The following is a 6,487-nucleotide window of genomic DNA, read 5'->3' on the forward strand; positions in this document are numbered from 1 at the left end:
CAAAGCTTCTTTTGACCTATTGTTCATGTATCTCAAGAATCTGCATAGCCTACTATCTTTTTCTTCTAATTCAATTAGTTCTACTAACCTAATTTTCATGGGATCATCCTCCTCTAGCTCTAATTGATGAGCCATCTCAAGAGAGGGGAATTCTAGAGAAATAGGAATCCTAGCCTCCCTTCCATAAACTAGCATGAAAGGTGAATTCCCAACTACTCTCTTGGGTGTAATTTTGTCATCCCAAAAGGCTATCTTCAATTTGGCATGCCAACTCCTCTGATTGTCTTCAATTATCCTCCTCATGATTCTCATGATCCTAATTAGATTCTTACTAGAGGATTTGGCCAAGCCATTGCCTTGGGGATAATAATTTGAGGAAGTTCTCAAATATATCCCATATTCTAGAGCCCAAGAACATATGTGAGCTCCAACAAAAGATTTGACATTATCAAATATGATAGTTGAGGGAACACCAAATCTTGTTATAATTCCATCAAGGAATTCAACTATTGATACCTTTGTTGCATCCTTCAAAGCCACTACCTCAATCCATCTTGTAAAATAGTCTGTGGCTACCAAGATCCATTTATGACCACTACTAGAGGATGGATTTATTGGACCAATTAAATCCAAACCCCATTGTGCAAAAAGTTGGTAAAGGGGAAGGGCAACCAATCTTTGCTTCCCTAAGAAAAAGGTACATTTCTCACACTTCCTTACCCACTTATGGAAGTCATTAAATAGGTGGTCCAATAATAGCCAACCCTCATTATCTTCATCTTAGTGACTCTAGCTAAGAAATGATCACCAGTAGGGCCATCATGAAATTCCTTTAGCAACTTGCTAACCTAATCTATTTGTATACATCTAAGAAAGACTCCATCAAGATCCTTTTTAAATAATACTCCATCCACCAAGACATGGGGAATAGCCTGTAATTTGAACTGTCTCCTCATGGCACTATCTAGGCCTTGGGGGCATCTTCCTTCTATTAAGAAGGAAATCATGTCCTACAACCAATCAATTTGATCTTCATTCTCTACTGGTTGTTCATTTTGGATTAAAAGGGTAGCTTCTCCATGTGTCTCAAAAGATGAATCCATCTTATCACATATTCCATTCCCTCTGACCAACTTGGTGATCTTAATATCAATATCATATTCCATGACTCTAGTAATCCATCTAGCTCTTTTCTCATTGATATCCTTGTTCAAGAGGAAATCTTTTACACTTGTATGTGGAACTAAAAGGTGGAATTTTTTGTGAGATAAGAGGTGTCTAAATGTATTGAGAGCCCTCACAACAACAAGGACCTGTTTCACTACATAACTATATCTTTCCTCATAATCATTAAGCCCTTCACTGAAGAAAGCAATAGGTTGTTCCAAAATTCCATCATTTAGTTGTGTAAGAACAATTGAAATGATTTTTGTTCCCCTAAGGGAGAAGAGGATGGAATCTCTATCAAATTTGGGATTGACAAGAGTAGGGGTTAATGCAATTAACTGCTTGATTTCTTCAAAACTAGTCTTTCTCTCTTTGGTCCAAGTGAACACTAGGTTCTTCTTTAACATAGTTGTCAGAGGCTTTACCATAGAAGCAAGATCAAGGATGAATCTACTTACGAAGTTGATCCTACCAAGGAAACTCTACAATCCTTTCTTATGGGTGGGAAATGGGAGAGAAAGAATTGTTTCTACCCTCTTTGGATCTATTTTTGACCTATTTCTTAACACGATATGTCCTAAGAGCTTTCCTTGGTCAGTAGAAAATACACACTTCTTGGGGTTCAGGGACACACCGTACTCTCTACATATTTTAAATACCTATCTCAAATGATCAAAATGATCTACTATGTGCTTTGAAAAGACAACTATATCATCTAGATATACTAAGACAAAATTTCCAACATACCCTTGAGGGCCATCTCTGTTGCCTGGTAACACCTACATTGGTTAGTCCTAAAGGCATTTTACAATAGGCATAGGTGCCCCATTTAGTAGTGAAAGAAATCTTATACTTGTCAAACTCTTGAATCAGTACTTGGTTATAACCAGAGGACCCATCTAAGAAGGAAAAACTTTTTGAACCACTAACCTTGGATAGGACTTGTTCAATGGAGGGAAGGGGGTGGTGATCTTTAAGAGAAGCCTTATCAAAGTCTCTAAAATCTACACATAATATAATCTCTCCATTCTTCTTCCTAACAGGAACAAGGTTAGCCACCCATGAGGAGTTCTTGATAGGGAAAATAATGTTGGCCTCTGTGAGCCTTGATATTTCTTTTCTCATTAGCGGTTCAATGTTTGGGTTAAGTGGCCTCTACCTCTACCTAACAGGCTTGGAACTATCATCTAAATCTATGGTGCACTGAGATAATTTTGGGTCAAAACCCTTTAAGTCTTCATATGTCCAAGCAATGACATAATTTAAGGAAGACCTCTTGTTCAATATTAGTACATACCTTTCCCAAGTTAAGAGTCCTTCCATCAGCAATGATGACAAGTCTATGATCATCCTTGCTTGCAGCTAGATTTGAATTATCACCATTTGTTTGATCATCAAAGCTAAAAATGCGCTCCAAGGTGACTAGACCTTTAAGTAACTTGTTGGATTCAAGCTCAAAATCTAGTCTCCATACTAATTTTGGAGCTTAGACTAATTTTTAGCAAAGAACTTTGGTTCATTTTGCAAGAAATTAACAATCTGTTAATCAGAGTCAAAAACCTGCCAATTTTTGTAATTACTAGGAACAACATGCCTTACAAAAATTCTAATCTATTGCTCCCTTTCATCAACAACCTACTTTGGTATATCATAAGAAGCACCAATTCCTGCAAGCCTATCAACATGTTTATTTTCTTTCCTAGGGATACTCTGGATATTGAATTCTTGGATGTTCTCAAGAAAATCCTAGGCTTTATGCTTGTATGATTTGAGAAGGTTGTTCTTTGTAACATTTTGGCTTCTTACTTGATTAACAACCAACTCACTATCCCCAAATACCTTCAAGGACCTAATTCTTATTCTTTGTTCAAGTTGGATACCTTAGATTAGAGCTTCATAATCTGCCATATTATTTGTGCAACTAAATTGGAGCCTATAAGAAAAATGGTACTTCTCCAGTTCAAGGGAAATGAGCATGACACTATCCCCTGAGCCATTTTTATTTCTTGAGCCATCAAAGAATATGCTCCACAATCCATCAATATCTTCTTTACCCTTTATGAGATTAGGGATAGGAGCATCCTTTTTTGATATGCAATAGGTGCCAAGGCCTGTCTCTAGAGCTTCTTGTACTGGGTCAAACTCATAAGAAGTGGCCCACTCATTCAAAAGAAAGTTAAGCACCTCTGCCAAAGAAGTGGCAGCCACATATGCTATGTCTCCACCCTCTAATTCAAAGATAGTGCAATTCATGTTTATGGGACTAGGGGTGTAGGCTTCTATATGATTAAGGGATAGAGGTTATACTCTTATGGAAGCTTTTGTTCCATACCTTGCTCTAAAAAACATGTAATACCAATCAGATGAAATATAGCCACCTATTTGTGCAATAAAGTCTTTAGAAAGATAGAAGGAAAAATGTGGTTTGACCTCAACCATTGATATGTATTGTGTTATAGTACAACCAGGGTAGGCATGCACTGTCATTTCTACATTTGTTAAGACCCCTACAGTCTTGATAAAGCTTCCATCTAATTAGAGCACATCTCTAACCATTGGATCATATTTGATACCCATGAGGTCAGCTACACAATTTGGCATTACATAGCTACTAGCCCCTGAATCCATCATATAATTATGGACTAATTTATATCGTATGATTAAGGAGACATAAAAAGGAGGAGGCCTGATTTTCTTACTTGTTTCTCCTTCTTTGATTGGCTGCATCAAGCTTGTTGCATTCTCCTCTCTTGGTGGTTGATCTTTCACTTCTATGCTTTCTAGCTCTTGTTGTAGGAGCTTATTCTATGATGGAATAATAGAAACAACATCTCATGTAGAGATATTGACATTAATCTTTTTTATTTGATCTACCACATTAAAAGGGGAAGCACCAACTACTTTGACTAAAGCTTTAGGAATTGTATAGATAGATGATTGGATTTAAGAAGCCCAAGATTTAGTAGACTTCTTGTTGCTCATATCTTCTCTCTTCTGTGGGATACCATTGGATTGTGAATTCATCACTGGCATGTGAGGAGCCACATCTAAAGTTGAAGCTTGATTAGATGTGGGAGATGTAGCATCTTCAACAACTCTTCTTTTACTTCTAGTGTTGTGAGCTATGGCATCATGATTAGCATGGCAGTGCTCATCTAAAAGATGGTTCATGAAAGAACAACCACCCTATCATTGCAAATGAGAAGCATCATCAGGTTGATTAACATTATGTTGTTGATAAATTGCTTGTTCTTATGTAGTTAATGCCAAATAAGACTCTACCTTTTGACACATACAATATTCATAGGAGTAGTTACAAGAAGGGCATAAATCTTAATCTTGAGCAAGATTATTCTTGGGGACTAAAGCCCTATTTAGGTTGGTATTCATAGTATGGGTGTTTTCGATAGGTCTATTCCAATTATAGGGGATATGACTCTAGTTTGGAGGTCTATTATGTATGGGACCTTGATACTGAAGTTGAGGAGGCTTATTATTTTGAGCTTGTTGCCTCTTCATAGTCACCAACTCATTACTCATTTTTGCATCACTGCACTATTGTCCTCCATCTTCTTTTCTTGATCCTGCAACTTCTTGTCCATATTTTGCATTAATGTTTGCATCATGCCCTCAATCTTATCGACCTCATTAGAATATGAGGAAGCTATTAGGACCACAACAAGGGACTGACTTGTAGAGGAAGTAGAAATAGAGGCTACAATAGGCTAGTGATTGGGCATGTTAGGAAAGAAGGGCATTGGAGGCCCTGGAGCTACTTCCCTCCTTGTATCAAGATATTTTCCGCTCTTATGACAATCTCATAAGAATTTGGTAAAGTGTCTCCTTCCATAGATTGTAGAGTGGTAGCAATATAACTATTAAAGGCTCTGAGGTAATACAAGAATGCATTAACAGGGGAAGGCTTTACTACAGTAGGTATTCTTTCCCATGTCTTTTGAAACCTATAATTAAAATCAGTCATATATTCATGGGGTGTTCTCTTGATAGTTTTCAGCTACTCTAAAAGTGATAGGTGATCAAATTTGTCCTCAAAATGCTTACAAAGCGTTGCTCCTAACCCATCTCAATCAATAATAGAGTTATGAGGAAAACCTCTAAACCATTCTAATGCTTTTCTTTTCAAGGATGAGGCTAAAATCCTAATGGTAACATCATCCTCTATAATACCATGCATATTACAAACATTTGAAATCTCTTGAATATGTTCCACAGGGGAGATGGAAGTTTCACTAGTAAAATCAAGTATACTTTTGAGAGCTAACACTAGAATATCATGTCTTTGAGCCAAAAGGAGAGGACTCTCACCATTAAAGGTGGAAAGTGCACATGATCTAGGCTGGACCATATAGAATAATGGCCTATTTATATGAAAAGACAACAAGCTAGGTTGTGATCTATCAATAGGAGGAGTGGAAAGAGATCTTGCAAGTGTATGTGCTATTGTTGCACTCCTAACTGGTGATAGAGATAATCTATTTCTTCTTTTTTCTAGGGTTTGAAAATGAAACCTCAGTGTATTGAGATATTACCTTTAGAAGATGCCCTTGTATGAACTTCGGGCATGAATCACAACAACTTGGTCTAGAAACTAGATGTATTGTAGGATAGAGCCACCAAGTACTTGAAAATTAACCTCTTGAAGATCTAAAAATACTAAGAGCAACACTATATTCTCAACACATATTAGAATTTTTCTTCTTTGGCACCAGTGGACTTATAAGCTTCAAGAGTTTGTCCCACTAGGTGTGCCAAAAATTGTTGACATAAAAGCTTGCACCCTTGCCTGAAGTCTTACCTAAAGGAAACCTCGTGTAACATGGAAATAATCTCAAAAGTTTGGGACTTTGTGACTTGACATTGAGTCTCCAAAGGATGCATCTAACTAATTCTTGAGAGAAAAAGGGAGAAGGAATGCATGAAAGCAAACTACCTAATCTAATCTAAGAGGAAGCGATACACCAAATAGTATGTTCAACCTTATCTCTGCCCAAGAATGCATAGTTCACCAATACAACCTTAAAGTATATAAATTCAATCCTTTCTTAATCCAACAACCATATGCAGATCAAAACCAATAGAATGCTATAAGGAAGAGACATCACTTTATATCATTCAAAAGCCAAGTAGATACAATCATATAGTTGAGAAACAAAGATAATATATTAATACAAAGGCAAGAGGGTAATGCACAATATATTAATGAAGAAAGAGATACAATAGAAGAATATATTGATTCAAAGGCAAAGGAAATTATAGTAGCAAAGCATAGACATACAATACTACAAAATCAAAGCAAAGA

The sequence above is a fragment of the Cupressus sempervirens genome, chromosome 3 (genome assembly GCF_028749045.1).
Source record: "Cupressus sempervirens isolate cs-2001-9-10 chromosome 3, ASM2874904v1, whole genome shotgun sequence".
NCBI lineage: Eukaryota > Viridiplantae > Streptophyta > Pinopsida > Cupressales > Cupressaceae > Cupressus > Cupressus sempervirens.